Genomic DNA, 23363 nt, shown 5'->3' with positions numbered 1-23363 from the left:
AAGTTATCCAGTTCCACCCAACCCAACACACCGTTAAGGGAAACTCCATGGAGGAAGAGCCTCTGAAGCTCCCTGGCTCAGTGGCCCTGGGGGAAGGAACTCTCCCCAGGGGGGCCTGAGCGGAGCCCTGGGGCGGGGAGGCAGACAGAGTTCCTGGCTGACAGGTTTCCAGGGCAGCTATGCAGAGGTTACGACCAATTCCATCCTCCTCTGAATACAATGCAGGAAATTCCCCAAAGATCTGAAAGAAGTAGCCTGAAGAACTACCTTTGTCTAGGACAGTGGTTCTCAAAATGTGTCCCTGGACGGGCGGCCGTTAGCATCACTGAAGAATATATTAAAGCTTCAAATATTTGGGTCCCCACCCAGATCCACTGAATCAGATCCTCTTGGTTTGGAGACCAACGTGAATTTTAACAAGCCCTCCAGGTAATTCTGAGGCCCTCTGACATTTGAGAACCATTGCTCTGGAACAAGTGTTCCCTCCCACGATGTCTCCCGCAGGGCAGGGTTGCAAAAGTTTTGCTAAGAGAGGGGCCTGCAGAATCCCTCTCAAGGAGAACCAGGGTTGGAAGTTTCGAAGGCTTTGAGCCAGAAGTTAACTGTTGAATGCTTGAACATTCCTGGGAGACCACTATTATGGCTGGATTCTGTTCAAAAGAAGCTGTTACTTTGAGTTCAGTTTGGAGCTCGAATTTAAACACCAACAAAAACATACGGGAGTGTGCTTGTGTATTAAGGATCTTTTTCTGCAGAATATTATGTTTTCTTTCTACATGAAACTCAAATGTCAAGCTCACGCTAATGTGTAGTTTAGATACAGGGTCTATTGTATGTTTTGGACCAAAATATTTCACTAGTCCAAGGCTAATTTTGAGCAGGTCAACCTAACCCAGTTATCAGAATGTTCTAAATTAGATGTCTAAAGTTAAGGTAGTTGAGCCAATAACAGAGTTTAATTTCTCTGCTTTGTTCTTTACAACAAAAGAAAAAAAAATCAGTGGGATATAAGCCACTCTCCTTCCACCAACTTCTAAACCTTGCAGAAGAGAGACTGGTCAGTTAAGAATTAAACAGGCTATGTTCTAACAGGCTATGTATAACAGGAAACTCAAGATGGCAGTGGCTTATACACATAAGGGTTTTATTTTCTCACATCAAAGAAGTCTGGAGGAAGGCAGTTCAAGGCCCATGGTTATCAAGATTTAGGCTCCTTTAATATTTCTGCCCCATCATCCTAGCTTGTGGCCGCCATCCTCAGTAAAAGTCACCTCACTCCCAGGAAGCAGGACTGAGGAAGAGGGAAAGGGGGAAGGGAAAAGGGGAGAAGGTAAAAGGGGGCTGGGGCTGCCTTCACTGTGCCTCCCAGGAAGTCCCACACAGAACTGTCTCTTACCTCTCATCGACCAGAAAGCTAGTTGCAAAGGAGTCTGGGAAATGTAGTTTTATTCCCAAAGACAATGATCCCAGGTCTCAATCAGGGTTCTGTTACTAAGGAAGAAAGGGGGCTGGAGGGTGTGGTAAAGCAGAAAATAACCGGTGCCCTGTGTGAGACTAGTTCTATTGATGTACAGCGTCTTGCAGGAGCTGAGGAGAGGGCACTTTATAAGGGCTGAGACTTGGCGACAGCCTAAAGCAATAGCATCCACATAAACCTGAGACACAATCCTGCTCCTCCGCTTCTTCCAGGAGGGGAGAGAGGGGCTCCCGTGCTGAGCTTTGCTCCAGGAGCATCTCCATCCATCCCCAGGAGGAAGACGCAGTCTTGGCCTCTCCCTCTCCTAATTCCCTGATAGCTTTGCAGATGATGTTTGCGTGCCCCCTCCCTCCATGTACGTATCTCAGATCCTCACTGCCCTTCCATTGTTTCTATTTGACAAATGAAGAAACTGAGGTTCAGGGAAGGTAAGCAGCATTCTTGGCTGCAGAGCTACATGTTAGAGCCAGGTGTCTCAGGGTCCCCTGTGTCATGGTGGGTGCCCCTGACCTTCTTGGTCTCCTTCTATCTCCTGGCTGAGCCTGAGCCCTTAGACAAAGCTGCGGGGGGAACTCTGCCAGGATTTCTGGGAAGCTTTAATGGGATAACAGTGCATCTGACAATAGGACAGTGTATCTTTTCTGGAGTGTGGGGGGAGAGGTTACAGTTAAGTAAGTTCTTCGGGGGCAAAGTGTGTGAGGGATGGGGTAGATACAAGGGCAGAGGTGCTGAAGAACCCTTAGCTTTGGGGAGGGGCTGTCTGAGAGAGCCCCTCTGACAATACTGCTGAAGGGCAAAGTCATCAGCCCTTTCCAGTCCTATGTGGGCATCCTCTCCCAATTCCTTCCTCCCTGGGAGGAAGGACACTCCTCCCACAGGTTGCTGGAGCTTTGGGCTTGTGGTCTGGGAGAAATCTGGAGCCAGGTGGATACTCTTGATCACAAGGCTTTCACTTCCTGGTGACGTGAGTCTTTGGGCCTGGAGACTACTCAGAGTCTGAGCAATCAAAGCCTTGGGCCTGGAGGAAGACTCAGCAGAATTGGGCTTTAAGAACTAGAATGTAGGAGGGGGGAATGGTTAAACGAATTCAGGTATGAAAGACTGTGCAGTAATTAAAAAGAAATAGAGATATAGACATAAAAAAATCATATGTACTGTAAAATGAAGAAAACAAGTTGTAGGCTAAATTAAAAAACACAATAGAAAATAACTTTCTTCCAAATGCACATGTATGAAAGTGTACCAAAAAGGTGCTTTGGGATTCTAGCAAACCAGTAACTGCCCTGACCATCACAGGGTTGTTGTGAGTGTTAAATGAGATCATATGTGAAAACGCTTTGCAAAAGTTAAAGCAGGAGATGAGTGGAAGGTAGAGGGTAAGAAACTACTGTGCCATTACATTCTTGCCCTTGTTCCCAAAGTGAAATTGGAATAAGGAAGGAGAAAACTGAGAGTTTACTATAGGACAGACACTGTTCTCAGCACTTCTCATCATTACCTGTGTGCATTACAACCCTATGAAATAGGTATCATTATCATCCCTACTTCCGTTAAGGAACTAAAGAATTTTAAAGGTAATTTCCATGGTCATTCAGTTAGCAAGTTACAGTCAGAACGTGAACCCAGGTTCTGACTCCAGAGAGCTGCTGTCAGTGGTGGTAACATGTTGAAGCACCTTGGACACATTCATAGTAAAAAAAATAAATAAATAAATAAAAAATAAATAAATATATATATATGTATATATATATACATATATATATAAACTATATATATACAGTAACTATATATACAACTATAACTCTATATATGAAAAATGTATGTAAGTATAAAAATATAAATATACATTTCTTATATATATATTTTACCATCCTCTTCGTGCAGCAGTTTTGAGGAAGCCAAGATTTAAGCTTCCAATAATAAGTATGTGAAACTGATTCTTAACACTATTGAAAACTTATTATAGACTTGTGCCAGGCAAAGGAGTAATAGAAGCCAACATTTGCTGAGCATTTGCTGTGTGCAAGACACTCTTCTAAGTGCTTCACAAGCATTAATTTAATGCACACATTTTTAGTAGGAGGTACTATTGTCCCCGTTTTTCAGTTGGTAAAATTGCTGCACAGAGTTTAAATAACTTGCTCAATGCAAAGATATCTAAAATATGGTCTCGACCCCAGTCCAATGTGGGAGTAATAAATAATAAAACAGTGCAATAAATGCTGCAGTGTGGTATTTACAAAGTTCCAAAGGCGCTCAGAGCGGACCAGTCCCTGCAAGGAGATGTGACACTTTGTGTGGGATCCTAACAGGTGAAGGTGAGCGAAATTAGAGCACGTGGAAAGCCCTGGGAAGGAGTAAGTGTGGCCCCAATGTAAAGTTCTGGGTCAGAACCCAGTCCGCTGCCCACTGCAGCGCCAGCAAAAACCTGGCGGCCGCTGTCTTTCGCAGATTCCCAACCTACAGGAGCGAACATTCTAGCAGGAGCCGGGCTCGGCCTCCGCCGGCGGCTGGGTCCACGAGAAGCCCGGCCTCGCCTTGGCCCACGTGACGGGCAAGCGGCAAACTGCGCTCCTGATAGGCTGAAGGGTAAGGGACCGCCTGGAAAGTAGAACGATGATTGGTGGACACGTAAGAGGACTATCCGGATTGGTTACCGCCTTCTCCGTCGTACGCGGGCTGGGCAGAGACTCTTCACCTAGAGAATTTTTCAGGTAAAAATGTCTGGAGCCTTCTGTACCCGCTACAGACTCCTGTGGAGACGTCCCATCAAGTGTCCGTCAATGCCCCTTAAGAGAATTATCCAGTCGTTCTTACCGGCTGTTCCCGCGGTGAGCGCTGCGCAGTCACAGAGCTTCTGGTTGGCTGCTGTGGGATGGGGCGGGCTAGACCGGAGCCGCGCAGCGTGCGGCCGAGCCGGGTTTCTCGCCGTTCTCTCCAGCCCAGAGCGGTCGGCGCCCCCAGGTGGTCGGAAGAGGTAACGCGTCTTCAGTTTCCGACTGTTGCTACTCGGAGGCCGTGCTTTGTTTGCTTGGCTACCAGAACCGAAAGCCTTAAGGCCTAGAAAAAGACCTAGATTCAAATGGAAATCGGCCATGCTGGTTGAGAGTGTAGGCTCTCAGGGCTGACTGCCTGTGCTCGGTTCCAGCTTTACACTTTAGTCAGTTTCCTTTCTTTCCTGCCTGGGTCTCATCTATGAAATGGGTCTCATCTGTAATACCACCTCAGAGGAAGACTGTGCAGTTTCAATTATTAATATGCTTAAGGTTCGCACAGTGCCAGGTACAAAATAGGTGTTTAATGAACGACAGCTGTGGACATCTGTGAACTGGTTAGGAATGAGTGTAGTGGAGTTTGAAAGACCAGCCATTAATTCCCAGATTACTTGATGTCTCTCTCTCTCTGTTTCCTCATCTGTAAATGGGACTAACAATAGCACCTGTTTAATGGAATTGTGGATTAATTGAGATGATACTGATAAAAAAAACCCCCAAATATATAGTAGGCAGTAAATGTTGACTCATGTTATTATTATCATTTACTATTATGATTACTATTTCCCTTCTTCCTTCCTCAGGCAAAAGGTCATTTTAGTCCACGTTGGACCCTCCAAAAGAGGAATAGTGGTTTACTTTGCCTGGAAATAGAGTCTGTAGATTTATGACATTCACATGTATGAAGACCAGACTTGGAAAATCTCAACATCACAGTCCTGCCCATCTTTCCCATCACTCATTTAGGCACTGTAGTTTTAAGCCCCAATTGGTGCCAGAGAAGAACATAACATTATAATCATTAACCCTTTGGTACAGAATTAGTTTACTGGAGTATCTTTTAAGTTGACTCTAGTGTTGAACAGTATTTTTGAGGGCAGGGAACACAGAATGACATGTGCTGGTGGGGTAAGAGAAGGTGCCAAGGCTCTGAAAGTGAAGGACCTAAGTCAACCTACACTCGAGGTTGAGCCTGTGATGGGACTAATGATGGTGAAGTGTGTGGTGGGGTTTGGGGGCAGGGCAGCCTGGAATCCTTGTGAGTCATGGGAAGAACACTGGACTGAGACTTAGAGGTTTGAAGTCTGTATATAACTCAGTCTCTCTGGCTGTGTGACTTTGGATGAGGCATTTATGTTTTCTGAGAATTAATTTCACGGTTAGTAAAATGGAAATGGATTCTCTTGATTGGTGCCTGGCACATAGCAAGCAGTCTATTACCATACTAGTTATTGTTGTTATTATTGTTTTAATTCATCTTCAAAAGTAGGTTGAAGATTATGGAAAAATACAGTCTGTTAAGTTTTTATATTACAAGGATCATGGGTACCTGAGATCACCAAAGTAGCAGTTGGGGCATTGGCAAGGATAGTCCACCTTGCCTTTTCCACTTTCTCCTTGTTACTTCCTCTTCCCTCTCTACTAAAAAGTCTGTTTAGCAAGGGAAGTCCCATAAGTGACCCAGTTTAATGAATTCTTCATAATTCTTTGCATGCCTCCCTACCTGCTATAAGTCTGACCACCTCCCATCATCTGCCCCACATACTCCCTTCCCTTTTGGCCAAAAAGATGCGACTCTAGCTAGAGCTTAGGCCTGGTGCATGGTGATCTCCATGTACCTTGGCAGCCAGGATCCTAGGGGTCTTACTGGGGTGAATGACTTAGTAATGGGAAGCCTAATGGTTGGGGTGATACTTCTGGGAGCAGATATGATGGGGGTGGGTGGGTAGGACAGTTGACATCCTCTCCAGTCATCCAACAATGATTTTTTGGTGTGATCACTATATTCTGGTCACTCTGAGGTCTATATCTCTTCCATTCTGAACATGTATGTAGAATACTTCTCAGTTAAAAATAAAAAAGGAAGCAGAATTTTTAGGGGGAAAATCTGGGGCTTTTGTGTTAGACAGACTTACATTCTAATCTAGTCCTTTACTGTGCGGTCTTAGACAAGTTGCTTATTTTCATAGTTTTCTTATTTATACAGTGAGGGCTAATGAGGACAGTAATCAGCAGCAAAAAGGAACGAAGTATTGACAGATGGAATAACATGGATGAATCTCAAAATAATCATACTGAGTATAGGATGGCAGACATCAAGATTACTCACTATATGATCTTATTTATGTAAAGTATAATTTTATGATCTATTTAAATTCTAGAAAGTGCACACTACTCTATAGTATCAGAAAGCAGACCAGTGGTTGTCTGGGGACAATCAACTGGAGAAGGGTGGAGGGAGGATTACAAAGGGCACTAGGAAACTTTTGTAGGTGATGGTTTTGTGGGTGTATACATATATCAAGACCTATTAAATTGTACACTTTAAATAAGTGTAGTTTATTATATGTCAATGCCTCAGTAAACTTATCAAAATGGGGATAATAAAATCTATTCATAAATAGTTGTGGTGTTTTACTGAAAAAAAAAAAAAACATGCTAAAGTGCCAGGAACACCACAAGCAATTAATAAAAGGTATTTTTTGTTTTCTCCCATTTTAAAAACACAGTATCAAAGCATTAGCTTTAGCATCATATACTTATATGACAAGGCCTATAAGTGGGCACCAACACCTCAGATAATACAGGATACAATTTTTCTGCTCTTTTTTGGGATTGTGGATATATATATTATATAATATTATATATATAGAGAGAGAAATTTGAGAGAGTCATTCTCTCAAATATATACATATGCATATTTAGAATTTGGATGAGCTAATCATGAGAGGAACTTTGAACAGTGCCAGGCATGTAGTAAACACTCAAGTTTTGGGACTACTATTATCATTATTACAGATTTGACAGACAGCACAGAGTGACTGATCAGTAAGTATTGGTAGTAATTGCAATTATTCTGTTGCTAGATTTGATGGGCAGGAAAGACTTGTTAAAAGATCAAGGAAGTTAATTTTAAAAAGAGTTTGCCTTTCTGAGGCTCCTTGATGGGGCTGGATTTTTACATTTGGTGACAAATTGTGACAGAAACCATATGGAAGAAATTTGGTTAATGTCTTTTTCAAGAATATAATAACTCATAATGACTGTTAATAAAGATAATATTGAAGATTTCTGATGTATTTACAGTGATCAGTGAGTTCAGATGGGAATAAATGGTCCTTAGTCCTAACAAAGTGGTACTAACATTTGAGAGACATATTTTAGTGTTAGACATAAGCAGCTCTAGAGAAGCTTGTCAAAATGCAGATTTGTGATGCCTACCTATAAAGATTCTGACTCAGTGACTCTGAGATGGGCTAGAAATCTGTATTTTAATGTATATACCCAGTTGATTTTGATACAGTAGGCTGTAGACCATACTTGGTGAAGTAGCTGCTCAGACATTTGAGACCTTGGACAGCTCCTGATGATGCTAGCTCAAGGATTTCAGGACGTAGGACAGCACCCAGCACTCCAGCCCCATACACGGTGAGAAATGAGCTCCATATCTCTATGGGGTTTGCCCATTTTCCTAGAAAGTAAAAAACGAACAAACAACAACAAACCCAACCCCCAAACCCCAGGGTTTCTTAAGAATGCACTTTGGGAAGCTGAAAGTTCTTGTTCCTGGTGGCAAATAAGGAGAAGGGGAACATGATACATTCTATAGTAGAAAATATTCGAGTGCTTTACTTGGAAATTCTGGGGCAGTGGGGACACAGGTAGTCATCTGAGGCCCTCCCTGAACTTGGTTATGCAAACTTGCGAGGAAGATTACACACATATATTTTACTGGGTGGGGAAATTAACTTTGTCTTAATTGGAGGATGGAAATACTCTGGATCAATTAATTTGTGTACTTTTATGTACAATTTATGTACTTTGACAGATCTCTTAAGATTTGTGTGGGTGACTATTTTATTTGAGTTCCTCCTTGTTATTCAAGTGCCTAACAATCATCTGTATTGCTTCAGCTATGACAACATCGATGAAAACAAGCCCACAAACACTCCCTGAAGATACCCAATTGTGATTATCTCAAGCCATAACTTGACGTACTCTCAGGTGTTGTGATGAAGGTCCATTAAAGTTGGTACAGAATTGGATGTATCTCATCTTGGCTAATCTGGAAACTTTATATTACCAAAATATTATCTTGCTATAGGCCAGAGTTAATGTGGGAAATGAGAACATGTGGGTGATTAAGGAGTTCTTTATTTTCATACATCATTTGACCTTTAAATGTCCTTTACAAGCAGACAAGTCAGTGGTTATGGAGTGTTGAGTTAGCTAATATTTGCAGCAGGTCAAACTGTTTCTGCAGACAGGGCGATGAGTATTAGCAAAATTTCACTTAAAATACATTCCCAAAGGCAACTCTTAATAGTAAGCAAACCATCCCACATTCGTCATATGTGGCCTGTCTGATGGTAGTCTGTAGCTTAATGTTCTATATACATAATGTATGTAAAGAGAAAGTCATTCTCTCAAAGGCATAGCTGATTTGAATTATCTGTCCTGAAAGGTATTGTTTTTTTGCTGTGGAGAAGACTCTCTTGAGTCAGAGCCAATAAGACATGAGCTGCTCGAGAGGAGGGAGCAGAGCTATTAATATGCTCATCAGCTCCTCAGGAGACTAAGGGTATGCATTTGGTACAGAGTTTGTATCCATGACCCTGACATTTTTCTCTCTATGAGGAATAATGAGATAGAAATTAATGACTCAAGGCTCTTGGCAACTCAGCAAACCTTCTGAACTATCTGTGCTAATTTCAGAGTAAAGATAACTCAGGTAGTTTCTTTTCTAGGCTTTTATGACACCAGCTTCTCATGTTTGATTCCCCACCTTCAATCTCACTGGATGTGCTCCCTTTTAATCTCTTGACTGGCTGCATCTTAATTGCTTGACCTCCAGGCTCTTTCCTGGGTGCTCTTCTCTAGCTACACTGTCTCCCTGGAAGATTTGGTTAATACCATCTGTATGCAGATGACCCCCAAATGTTAGTTTCCAGGCTTGACCTTTCCTTGAGCTGCAGGCTCATAAATCAAACAGCCTACTTGATGTCAGACTGCCTCCCTGAGTTGGATGTCTAACAGGCGTCTTAAATGCAATGGGCCCAGACAGAACACTTTATCTTCATCTTTTCCTTCTTTCTAAACTGTTCTTCTCCCACCTCTTCCTTGGAAAATGGCATCACCTTTTTTCTAGTTTTTAAAGATAAAAACCTGGGGGGGTCATTCCATTCTTTCCTCACTTGTCAGATCCAACCTTGGGGTCATTCCATTCTTTTCCTCACTTGTCACATCCAGTTAATCAGTTCATCTCCAAGATGTGTCTCCCATATACTCATTTCTTTCCATTTCTACAACTGTCACCTCCAGGTTAAACAATCAACATCTCTCATCTGGACTCTTTTAATAGTCTCTCAACTAGTCTCTCAGCTTCCGTTTTTGTTGTACTCTAATCCTTTCTCCAAATAGAGCAAAAATAAATGATAGATCAAATCATATCACCTCCCTTCTTAATACTCACCAATAGCTTCTCTTTGAATGTAATATAAAATTCAGACTTACTTATTTCCATGGCCTTTAACGCCCTCCATGATACCATCATGTCCATCTCCCTGACTCAGCTTCTCCTACTCTCTCTTGCTTTCTCTGCTCCAGGCACATCAGCCTTCATTCAATTCCTTAAATACTCCTAGTTCATCTCCACCTCAAAGCTTTGCACTTGTTTCTTCTGCCTGGAACTTTCATATTCAAGAGCTTCACATGGATGGCTCCTTCTCAATATTCAGGTTTCAGCTTCAATGTTATCTTCACAGTGAGATTTTTATTCATGACAGAAAAATCATTCACTATTTCTCCTTCCATCACTATATCTCTTGTCTCCTGGCTTCATTTTCTTAGTATCTGTCACATACTGGGTACACATTTTATATGTCACATATTAAAACAAACAAAAGAAGTGGTAATTTACTTGTTTTTAGTAATAGTCATAGTAAGCTAAATACTGTCACAGTGTTAAGCTTCAGTGGCTTGGCACAATATAGTTGGTTTCTTGTGCATGGCACAGTCCCCTGTCAGGTGGGAGATTATGGGAGTGGGGACTGGGTCTGATCTATTGCTACTTCTTGTCCACTCTGACCTCTCCTGAGTGGCTGAAGACTTCTGTCCCTGCTGCCAAAAGCCACCGAGGTTGTCATGCTACTTTGTCATCCAGTGTCCTTTTTGTCCAAGGCAAGTTGCCTCTGCTGGTCCATTGTTGTTCTCTCAGGCAACTCTGTACCCTTACTGGGATTAGAGAAAAACCTTTTTATGCTCTTCCATACCATTCTGTGCTGAAGGATCCTGGTGGGGGAGCGAGGAGGTCATAGTTGGAGGACAGCTATATCGGGTTTTCTTTCTGCCTGAACATGCCAGCCTCCATTCTGCTCTGCTGGGAACACTCCCTGCTGTGTGAAACATTTCATGAGGTTTTAAGAAATTCTCTGCTCTTGTTCCAGGACCTATTGGGGTGGGGGTGGGGGCGCTCTATTGACACCTAACTGAAATTTCTTTTCTGAAAGGGGCCAAGAGGAAGGGCATCTATTTTAGAGACCATCACCAATAATTTTCTCTCTTGCTTTTATCTACAAATTTTGAAGCCCTTTCTTTCAACTCAAAAAGGTCTTTGATCTCCTCTCTGTGTGGTGAGAAGACTGACATCTCAACTCTTCTCTTTCCAAACTGTGTTTATGGGTAAACTCTATGCCCTCTTCCTCCAAGCTTTGTCTTCCTGATGTTCAAAGCCAAGCTTTTTGAAATGAAACAAAACAAGGCAAAATAAAGCAAAGCATTTCTTTTTCAAGCACGTTGATTTTCAATACTCTTGTCTCTTCTGTGAATAAAAAAAAATCTACGCATACACTCAAAGCCACTGAGAACAGTGCTAACAGAATAGAAGCCACCTGCTGCTTTTCAAAGGGCACAAGGAAGTGAAGTGTGGGGGTTAAAATGGGACTGGCTGTGGACATGAGAAACCTTAGTGAAGATCTCAAAATATTACTCCTCTACCACATCTTGTATATGAACTCTCTTCCCTCTCAGGAAATAATCTCCATGAGAGCAAAGACTTTGACAATCTCTTTTATTTATACACTTCTGGGACCTAAAACAGTGTTGTTACAAAGTATATATTTGTTATAAGCAGTTTACAATGTTTAATAAATTAATGTTTGCTGAATGAATGGAAGAAAGGCTTTGGCATCTTCCTAAGCCTCAATTTAAGCTAGGCCTTCTGTCTGCCCATCTCTTCCTATTTCTATACCCCTTAAAATGATTTGAATGACCATGGATTACCAACTAAATTGTGTTGACAGTTGAAGAGGTCTTAGCATACCCTCTCTTTAGAATGGATCTTGTAAGTACTCTATAGACTGAATTCAAGTCCTTTCCTGCAGCACAGTTACCAGGAGAGGCACCTGGATTGCTGATACAGACCTTAAGAGGGTCCCTTCTAATGAGAAGAACTGAAACAAAATGAGGTTTTGTTATCCAGAAATTAATATAATTTAAGAAGATAGCACCAAAATATGCCCATGCCTTATTCTATAACATATTTTCTTCACACTATTTTAACTTCTGTAGCATTAAAATAGTTTGGGCATGACAGTCATTTTACACAGATTGGAACAACTTAATTAAAGGCCATTTTATATTGCTTAAAGGAAGTAAGTGCTTTACAAACTTTGGAGGGATAAGGAAAAGAAAGGAAACCCACTTCTTTTCATAAGGGTCCAATTTTGAGGCTAACATTTTGCTCCGTAGTCATAGTCAGACCCTGCTATGTGGCTCCCCCTTCTTTTCCCAGCCATCTCCTGAAGTGCCTTGCATGTGCAGCCAGGTGCTGCCATTTGCCCATCACCTTGGCCATGCCATTCCCTCAGCCATTCTTCTACTTTGGGGTTCAGCCTACATTCACCTCTTTGATACACTGCCTCCTCTACCAACCCATCAGAATCAGCTGTTCCTTTTTCCCCATAGCATGCTTTTTATACCCCCATTTAGCACACGTTTCATTCTTCCTTGGGTTTGAGTGGGTCAGTGCCATGTGGTTCTCTCTTACTGCCTGCAAGTCTCTTGGAGAGAGTGTGCACCTACCACAGTGCTTTGCACACCAGGCACTCAGTTATTAACACTTACATGTCTACCATGTTCCAGGCACTGGTCTAGGCCCTTGTATAGCTAGATAGAAAAAGCTTTCTGCTTGTGACTAAACAAAAATCTATTTTACAGTATTATTTTCAATTAAACAGACTTGAGTTTTACTTCAATATTACAAGACAGGTGATTTTGTCTTCTTTTTTCACTCTTCACATTTTACATGCAGGACTCTTAGATACATAGATGACTATACTTTTTGATTATATGTCGTCTCCAGATGTATTCATATTTCTGCCCTGTTCTCACTGTTCAGAAAAGAAGCTGAATCCTTTATCTACACGAACACATAGAGACACTTCTTTATGTTTGTTGGGAGGAGTGGGGTGAAAGGTAACATCTGTGTTTACCCTTTGTTATCTTTTTTTTTTTTTTTTGCTTTGCCTAGTTTTCTTTTATTTATTTATTTATTTATTTATTTATTTATTTATTTATTTATTTTAACATTTTTTATTGATTTATAATCATTTTACAATGTTGTGTCAAATTCCAGTGTTCAGCACAATTTTTCAGTTATTCATGGACATATACACACTCATTGTCACATTTTTTTCTCTGTGAGTTATCATAACATTTTGTATATATTTCCCTGTGCTATACAGTGTAGTCTATTCTACAATTTTGAAATCCCAGTCTATCCCTTCCCACCCTCCACCCCACTGGTAACCACAAGTCTGTATTCTCTGTCTGTGAGTCTATTTCTGTCCTTTATTTATGCTTTGTTTTTGTTTGTTTGTTTGTTTTTGTTTTTGTTTTTAGATTCCACATATGAGCGATCTCATATGGTATTTTTCTTTCTCTTTCTGGCTTACTTCACTTAGAATGACATTCTCCAGGAGCATCCATGTTGCTGCAAATGGCATTATGTTGTCGGTTTTTATGGCTGAGTAGTATTCCATTGTATAAATATACCACCTCTTCTTTATCCAGTCACCTGTTGATGGACATTTAGGCTGTTTCCATGTTTTGGCTATTGTAAATAGTGCTGCTATGAACATTGGGGCGCAGGTGTCATCCTGAAGTAGGGTTCCATCTGGATATAAACCCAGGAGTGGGATTCCTGGGTCATATGGTAAGTCTATTCCTAGTCTTTTGAGGAATCTCCACACTGTTTTCCATAGTGGCTGCACCAAACTGCATTCCCACCAGCAGTGTAGGAGGGTTCCCCTTTCTCCACAGCCTCTCCAGCATTTGTCATTTGTGGATTTTTGAATGACGGCCATTCTGACTGGTGTGAGGTGATACCTCATTGTAGTTTTGATTTGCATTTCTCTGATAATTAGTGATATTGAGCATTTTTTTCATGTGCTTTTTGATCATTTGTGTGTCTTCCTTGGAGAATTGCTTGTTTAGGTCTTCTGCCCATTTTTGGATTGGGTTGTTTATTTTTTTCTTATTGAGTCGTATGAGCTGCTTATATATTCTGGAGATCAAGCCTTTGTCGGTTTCACTTGCAAAAATTTTCTCCCATTCCGCAGGTTGTCTTTTTGTTTTACTTATGGTTTCCTTTGCTGTGCAGAAGCTTGTAAGTTTCATTAGGTCCCATTTGTTTATTCTTGCTTTTATTTCTTCTAGGAGAAAATTTTTGAGATGTATGTCAGATAATATTTTGCCTATATTTTCCTCTAGGAGGTTTATTGTATCTTGTCTTATGTTTAAGTCTTTAATCCATTTTGAGTTGAGAGTTGATTTTTGTATATGGTGTAAGGGAGTGTTGTAGCTTCATTGTTTTACATGCTGCTGTCCAGTTTTCCCAACACCATTTGGTGAAGAGACTGTCTTTATTCCAATGTATATTCTTGCCTCCTTTGTCAAAGATGAGTTGACCAAAAGTTTGTGGGTTCATTTCTGGGCTCTCTATTCTGTTCCATTGGTCTATATGTCTGTTTTGGTACCAATACCATGCTGTCTTGATGACTGTAGCTCTATAGTATTGTCTGAAGTCTGGGAGAGTTATTCCTCCAGCCTCTTTCTTTCTCTTCAGTAATGCTTTGGCAATTCTAGGTCTTTGATGGTTCCATATGAATTTTATTATGATTTTTTCTAGTTCTGTGAAATATGCCCTGGGTAATTGGATAGGGATTGCATTAAATCTGTAGATTGCCTTGGGCAGTGTGACCATTTTAACAATATTGATTCTTCCAATCCAAGAGCGTGGGATATCTTTCCATTTTTTAAAGTCTTCTTTAATTTCCTTCATCAATGGTTTATAGTTTTCTGTGTATAATTCTTTCACCTCCTTGGTTAGATTTATTCCTAGGTATTTTATTACTTTGGGTGCTATTTTAAAGGGGATTGTTTCTTTACTTTCTTCTTCTGTTGATTCATCATTAGTGTAAAGAAATGCAACTGATTTTTGAACGTTAATTTTGTAACCTGCTACCTTGCTGAATTCTTCAATCAGCTCTAGTAGCTTTTGTGTGGACCTTTTAGGGTTTTCTATATATAGTAACATGTCATCAGCATATAATGACACTTTTACCTCTTCTTTTCCAATTTGGATCCCTTTTATTTCTTTCTCTTGCCTGACTGCTGTGGCTAGGACTTCCAGGACTATGTTGAATAGGAGTGGTGATAGTGGGCATCCTTGTCTTGTCCCAGATTTTAGTGGGAAGCTTTTGAGTTTTTCACCGTTGAGTACTATGCTGGCTGTAGGTTTGTCATATATAGCTTTTATTATGTTGAGATATGTTCCCTCTATACCCACTTTGGTGAGAGTTTTTATCATAAATGGGTGTTGAATTTTATCAAATGCTTTTTCTGCATCGATTGAGATGATCATGTGGTTTTTGTCCTTTCTCTTGTTGATGTGATGTATTACACTGATTGATTTGCGTATGTTGAACCAGCCTTGTGTCCCTGGGATGAACCCCACTTGGTCATGATGTATTATAATCTTTTTTATGTGTTGTTGGATTCTATTTGCTAAAATTTTGGTGAGGATTTTGGCGTCTATGTTCATCAGTGATATTGGCCTATAATTCTCTTTTTTTGTAGTGTCTTTGCCTGGTTTTGGTATCAGGGTGATGGTGGCTTCATAGAATGAGTTTGGGAGTATTCCCTCCTTTTCAATCGTCTGGAAGAGTTTGAGAAGGACTGGTATGAGTTCTTCTTTGTATGTGTGGTAGAATTCCCCGGTGAAGCCGTCCGGTCCTGGACTTTTATTTGTAGGGAGGTTTTTAATTGCTATTTCTATTTCCTTTCTAGTGATCGGATTGTTCAAGTGTTCAGATTCTTCTTGATTCAGTTTTGGTGGACAGTATGTTTCCAGAAACTTGTCCATCTCCTCTAGGTTATCCAGTTTGGTTCCATATAGTTTTTCATAATATTCTCGTATGATATTCTGTATTTCTATTTTATTTGTTGTAATTCTCCATTTTCCATTCTTACTTTGCTAATTTGTGCTCTCTCTTTTTTCTTCTTTGTGAGTTTGGCCAGAGGTTTGTCGATTTTATTTACTTTTTCAAAAAACCAGCTTTTGGTTTGGTTGATTTTTTCTATGGTCTTGTTAATCTCTATTGTATTTAATTCCTCTCTGATCCTTATTATTTCCTTCCTTCTGCTGCTTTTTGGGGCTTTTTGTTCTTCTTTTTCTATTTCATTCAGGTGGTGGGTTAAATTGTTTATTTGAGATTGTTCTTCTTTTTTGAGGAAGGCCTGTATCGCTATAAACTTTCCTCTTAGCACTGCCTTTGCTGTGTCCCTACCCTTTGTTATCTTAACTTAAATTGTTTTATCAGGCAGAGTCCCTTTGGAAACAATTATTCATCAAGTACGTATTTTTTGACTACCTTGTATGCATAATACCCTTCTGTTTTGTGTATATATATATATATATAGTTACTGAAGTATAGTCAGTTTACAACGTTGTATCAATTTCAGGTGTACAGCACAAGCTTCAGTCATACGTGAACATACATATATTCATCTTCATATTCTTTTTCACCATAAGTTACTACAGGATACTGAATACCCTTCTTATTATCTGGATTTACACTTGGTGTAAACTAGCACGAACCATCCAATTTTGAAGGGATTATTAATTTCTTGCCAAACTCAGCCACACATTGACTATGTTAACTTATTAATTAAGGAGTTGCTAGTTGCTAAAAGAGACAATCCCTGAAATCTCAGTGGTTGAACCAACAGGCGTTATTCACATAAGCACAGTTCAGTGCAAGTATTCCGTGTAGTGATTCAGGGACCCAGGCTCTTTCCATTTTGTGGTTCTGCTGTTTCTTAGGGCTTCAGAATCCTTGGCTTCCAGCTGGTAGGTGGAAAAGAGAGAGGGCAGGAAGCATGTGGAATATCTTTACAGGCTAGACCTTGAACTGTAATACATCATGGCTCACAATCCATTGTCTAGAAGTCCATCACGTGGCCCCACCTAGAGGCAAGGTGGGGGCGTGCTAGAGAACATGATCTCTGACTGAGCTGCTGCTTCCTTGCAGCAACTCTGGCTCTATGGACCAGAGCATGAATGTTCAATCTCTGCCACTATTCAGGCTAAGTGGTGAAGCCAGTGATGTCTGCGTTCTCATACCCCTGGCTTCTTGTTTCTGTTCCTTTTGCCCCCTCTCCGTGCTCCTCCCTTCACCTCCTCCCGAGCTGTATAGGTGCCCAGTCATCTGCCCTTCATCAGAAACTGCTCTCAGGAAGGAAGCGATGGTCGTACTGAAGTCTCTGGGACAGATGAGACTCAGTCTAGGGCTGTTTGCATTTTAACAGAAGAAAGCCTCTGTTTGATATAAGTAAAAAAAAAAAAATGAAGCTCTAATAAGGGAATCTGAAGGCATGTGAAGTATTTTGGGGGAACAAGAAGCATGCAGTTCCTAAAATTAAACCACATGTTAGATCTGGCAGTGTCTTTCTACACAGCCCCCCAAAACCACAGGGCTCTTAACTCTGGAATGGGTTTCTTTATTCTTTCATACAGTTTGGAAACTTTCCATAAAGACAGGCTGTCATGTGCTGAATCATGTCCCCCCCACCCAACCCCCCAGCAAATTCATATGTTGAAGCCCTAAAACCAGGTACCTCAGAATGTCACTATTTGGAGACAGGGCCTTAAGAAGTGATCAAGTTAAAATGAAGCTGTAAGCGTGGGTCCTAATCCACTCTGACTGGTGTCCTTATAGGAACAGGAGATTAGGACACACAGGGAGACAACAGGCCATGTGCACAGAGGGAATGCCATGTGGGGGCACAGTAAGAAGGCAGCCACCTAGAAGAGAGGACTCAGAAGAGACCAAACCTACCAATACTTTGATCTTGGACTTCCAACCTCCAGAACTGTCAGAAATAAATTTCTGTTGTTTTAAGCCACCCGATCTGAGAACACTAGTACCCAGATCCCCCCATTTTGTATATGGATCAGTGTTTTTGAGTGTGACGGGGCTATGAGAAGGCTTGGGAGCAAGGGTCCTTGACTATAAGGGAATCACAGATTAGTGAAAGAGCTTAATGACTGAGAGAGAATGGGTTCCGTGTTTCCTTGCAAAGCCGAGGGTGTAATCTGTTAGATATTCTCCAGAGTAGTGAATTTGCATTGTGAGCTCTGAGTTAACTCCCTTAAAACATGGTCAGTTAAATTTGTGCTTGTCTCCATTTGTGTTTCTATGGACTAGTTTACCTTAAGTTAGATGGGAGGAGTGGAAGATTCCTGCAAAATGCTTTAACACATGAAAAATAAAAATTCTGAATAAATATTGGTCAAAAACTTCTTGCTGGATCAAATACTCAGCTGGCAATGCATAACTGGATGATTCAAATTTCAGGTGGCACTGTGGTCAGCACAGACAGGCTGGAGCCTTGGACTGCCTTTTTGCTTTTTTTAAAAACTAAGTAGGAAGAGCCTCAAGTCTTAGTTCCCTCTTGCTTCTGAAACTCAGCAACTGCCAGTATATATTTTAGCACCCAAAGCTGAATTCAGGACTCTATAGTGCCTTAGAGCCTGCCAACACTGTGTTGGCCAAGTGTTTCTCCTTTCTTGCAGACACACCAGTGGCTCTGGGGCCTTTTCCAGGAAACAATGTTCAAGAATTCAAACCCCATCACAAAACCTCTGTGGGTGGACAGGAGACAGCAGGCATCTGGTTTCCAGAGATAGGAAACAGAAGCAGCATGGTCCTGTCAAGTTGCTTTCTGTAATGCTTTGTTACAATCCAATGCTCTTTATCTTAAGAAGCAGTCATGAGCTGCTTAATTTGAGATTTTTGGAGAGCAAATTATCCTTTTGGCAGAAAGGGAAAAAAATGTGTCAACCATCTGGCTAAATCAAAGACATCAGCATAGAGGAGGGAGCTTGTACACTGAAGGGGGGCAGTGTGGTGGGGGGAGAATGAGCTCGGGACTGGGGTTCTAGTCCCCACACTGCCACCAGCTGCTGACATGTCCCGGCTCAATCACTTAACCTTGGATTTTCCTCCCCTGTTGTAACAGCATGAGTCTTGGTGGGGCTATGCTGGGACTCTTGGGGAATGGAGTTAGGAGACTTTGCTAACTTCATGCAACTGTTTGCAGCCACTTATTTGCAAAGGGCCTAAGACAGAAGGACTTCACTGCTGTCCACAGCTGGGATTCCAACAATTATGGACATGTCTGATGGATTGGTACGTGTGCATGTGTCTGAAGTCCTATTCTAGGGGCGTGAGGGAGGCCGCTGAGAAAGAATGCAACAGAAAAAGGAGTTGGGCAAGTAGAGCCTGATTTTAAAATGAGACTTGAACCCAGGTAAATGGAACTCCACAGAGGGGATCCAGAATCCCCATCATACAGTGCCTCCATAGAACAGCACTCTGTTCGGTGCCCTTGTCTTCCGCTTTTGAATCACCCCACATCTCCCTTTTGTTCTGCACGTGGGACTCTCCCTAGCCCTCAAAAGATCACCGGGCTCTCGTGACTTCTAGCCCTTTTCCTCCCTAGTCAGAACTCCATGGAAGATACTGCTTTCAGTCACTTATGCTTTAGAGCTGGAGAGAAAAATGTTGAGACATTTTGGTATTGTTTAAAAATGTTTCTGCTGTCGTCAATGTTTGTATTTACTTGTACCACAATTGGTACCAGAAAAGAGACAGGTGATCTTTTTTTCCCTAACCCCAAGAAGATCTGAATCGTTTTTATACTGGTTGACTTATAACAAGCTCAGTGAAGCCACTGTGGGTTAAATATTACAAATGCAATTTCCTATAACAAATATGCAATGATTGGTAAATGCAGTTTTCTACAGTGGGCAGTTCAGTGAGTTTTATGGTCTCAAGGTTAGAGGTTGTGTAATAATTAACCGACAAGAAAATCCCACAAGAAAACTCTGTGTACAGACTACTGAATTTTATGGTGACAAAATACAGAAAAAGTGTAAATCTGACAAAAAAAGCATTCTCCCCTCCAATTTATCTTATGTTTGTGTTCTTAGTGGCTTGAAGTTAACTGACTGGTAAATAGTTTCCAGTTCTTTCCTTATCTACACAACGAGGTATAATTGTTAGCACTGTACACAGTATTCTCAAAGTCTCATGTCAATAGTTCAAAGCTTCTCAATCTCTCAAAACTCTTTCATGAAAAGACTTGTGGCTTCTGTTTTTTTTTTCTTTTTAAACATTTTACTTTTATCTTCCCCCAACTTTATTGAGATATGATTTACACATGACATTGTATAAGTTAAAGGTGCATGACATGATGATTTGATACACATACATATTGTAAAATGAATACCACTATCAGGTTAGGTTGATAGATGTTGGGGGTCTGGACTAAGGCAGTGTCACTGGAAATGAAGATAGTTGGAAGGACTTTGAGAAGGTGAAGTAGACTTGGTGAGCAATTTAATGTGGATGTGAGGAAGGAGAACAGTGGCTGGTGAATGTAAGTGTCATATGCATATTCAGGAACAGGTGTGAAGGGCGAGGATGATGAAATCAGTTCTGGACTTGTTGGATTTGGGTCCCAGTGGGACAAGTGGCAGTGTTGAGTAGGAGGTGGATTCCATGGGTCTAGAGCTTGAGAGAGTGGTGTGGGTTGGTAGTTTAGATGGTGAATGAAATAATGGGAGAAGATAAAAAGGGAAAAGAGAAGTGATCCTAAGATAGAACACTGAGGAATCAATAACTGAGTGATAGGCAACAGAAGAGGAAGGCCCTGTGATTAGAGAGTAGGAGAAAAACCAGGGGAGCCTGAGCCATAGTGGAGAGAGTTCAGTAACAGAGAGATTAACAGTATCAAATGATAAGGATGAATCAAGTAAAATAAGGAGTGACGTGTGCCTGTAGGAGTCAGCGCAAGGATAGACACTGGCGTATTTGGCAAGAGCAGTTAAAGTGCTGTGATGGGCCAGCTGCCAGATTCCTTTGGGATGAGGAGTGGAAAGGAGAGGACATGGAGGTAGGGAGTGTTAGCAGACTCTTTCAAGAGGAGAGGGGCTATGTTCTGAAGAGACCATGGAGCTAGAAGAGCATATTTTATCTCTCGATGGGAAAGAACCAGTAGATAAGAAAGTTTGAAGATGCTTGAAAGAGATGGAATAATGAATAAAATGAAGTGAACATGAGTGGTATCCAGAAACAGAGGGGGACAAATTAGTGTTAAGCAGGAGGAGCCTTAATACATTGGGTGTGAAGGGGGCAAAGATGAGCACAAATGGGAGCATTTTGTAGCTGTGGAGGCAGGAAGCTGTGAAGTGGGAGTGAGAGTGTGTAGTCTTCTATTTGTGGGTTATTTCTTTCTGTGCATTTCATGAACTATTGTCAGAAATGCTATCAACGAGTTTTCTTTTGGTACTTATCTTTTGTAGCTGTTGCTATTAAAGCAGACTTTCCTGATGCAGATCATGAGAAGGGAGAACTCTGTAAGCAATAACCAGTTCTAAGTGAAGCAGAGTAAGGGTCCTGGCCAATCCCAGGATTATGGCAGTTAATGTAACTGCTATCCCTTCCAGGCTGGCTGGCCTTCCTTCGCTGCCAGATTTAGGTTAGCACCTATCAGGATGGGTTAAAAGAAACTGCAGCCACTGTCACTGTCCTAGCTTGCTTCCATCTAGTTTTAGCCAGAACAGCTTAAGGATTAATTAAGATACTATTTTTAAAAGAGCTTTGAAAATTGTAGATTATCAGAAATGTGGAGTGAGATGATTATATGAGGCAGTATGAAGTGCTGGAAAACAATGATATAGAAATGATTTTGGTTGGGCATCATACCTCACTGAGACCTTTCACCTTCTCATTCATAAAGCAGCCTTTTCCTACCAGCCTGTAGAATTATTGTCAGCCTCCAATGCAGTGGTTTTCAGTGTGGCTGGCACTGTTCTTTGGGGGTGATTTTGGAGTGAGTAGGACCAGTTTCAGTTGTTGCAATAATGGGGAAAGGGTGGCATTTGATGGGGTGGAGGGATTCAGGAATTTTGAGCATGTCACATGCATTTGACAATCCCACAGAGAATTTTTCCACATCCGATAGTACAATTGATGGGTCATATGGTAGTTGCACATTTAGTTTTTTAAGAAAATGTTTTCCAGAGAGGCAATACCATTTTACTTCTCAACAGCAATGTATGAATGATCCAGTTTCTCCACAGTCTTCGTCAGTATTTGATGTTGTCACTATTTTTTATTCATTCTGATAGGTGTGTAAAGATGTTTAAAATAGTGTGTAGGTAGTTGTGTAGGTGTGTAGAGATGTTTAATTGTGGTGTTAGTTTACATTTCCTTGGTGGCTAGTGATGTGAAAATCTTTTTATGTGCCCCTTTGCCACCTGTATATCTTCCTTGATGAAGTGTCTGTTCATGTCTTTTCTCATTTTCTAATTGGATTGTTTCTTTACCATCAAGTTTTTAGACTTCTCAATATATTCTAGATACCAGTCCCTTGTTGGATTTATGGTTTGTAAATATTTTCTCCCAGAATGTAGCTTGTCTTTTCATTCTCTTGACAGAGTCTTCTGTGGAGCAAACTTTAAAATTTTAATGAAATCTAATCTATTCTTTGCCTAACCTTGAATCCTGAAGATTTTCCCTTAAGTTTTCCTTCTAGTGATTTATGGTTTCATGATTTACATTTAAGTCTGTGATCCATTTTGAGTCAACTTGTGTGCAAGACTTAGGTCAGAGTTCATTTTTCTTTTTTGACCTATGCATGTCCTACTCCTCCAGCACCATTTGTTGAATTATTTTTGTTCCTTTGCCAAAACCCAGTTGGGCATATTTGTGTGAGTCTGTCTCTGCATTCTTTATACTGTTCCATCAATCTATGTGTTTCTCCTTCCACTAGAACCACATGGTCTTGATTATGGTAGCTCTATAATAAGTTTTAAAGATGAATAGACAAATTCCTACCACCTTATTTTCTTTCTAAAAATGTTTTGTGTATTCTAGTTGTTGTCTTTCTTTATACGTTTTTAGAGTAATCTTGTCTGTAGATACCAAAAAACTTTGCTGGAGTTTTTGATAGTAATTGTGTTAAAAACTGTATGTCAATTTGAGGAGAAATGACACCTTAACTATGTTGAGTCTTCCAATCTATGAACATGTTATGTCTCTCCATTTATTTAGATTTTTTTTATTTCTTTAATCAACATTGTATAGTTTTCAGCATAGACGTACTAAACACATTTTCTAAGATTTATACCTAAGTATTTCATTTTTTGAGTGGTTTTAAATGATATTATGTTTTTAATTTTGATATTCACATGTCCATTGCTAGTATGTAGAAATACAATTGATTTTTGTATGTTTATATTGTCTCCTACAACCTTCCTGAAC

General features: G+C 40.7%; 1 long non-coding RNA gene across 9 annotated transcripts in view; it reads left to right on the top strand.

Annotated features, from left to right (window-relative positions):
- LOC105078995 (uncharacterized) overlaps positions 1 to 23363 on the top strand; it is a 656088-nt gene that overhangs the window by 146908 nt on the left and 485817 nt on the right. The window contains exon 1 of one of the 9 annotated variants that reach the window (XR_012511908.1): positions 4152 to 4191. The exons of the other annotated variants lie outside the window; for them this stretch is intronic. This is a non-coding gene — a long non-coding RNA (uncharacterized LOC105078995). Of the gene's footprint in view, positions 1 to 4151; positions 4192 to 23363 lie in introns of those variants that run through there. 9 annotated transcript variants of the gene reach the window in all.

This window comes from Camelus bactrianus, chromosome 15 (genome assembly GCF_048773025.1).
Source record: "Camelus bactrianus isolate YW-2024 breed Bactrian camel chromosome 15, ASM4877302v1, whole genome shotgun sequence".
NCBI lineage: Eukaryota > Metazoa > Chordata > Mammalia > Artiodactyla > Camelidae > Camelus > Camelus bactrianus.
This window is presented reverse-complemented; position numbering and strand designations above follow the sequence as displayed.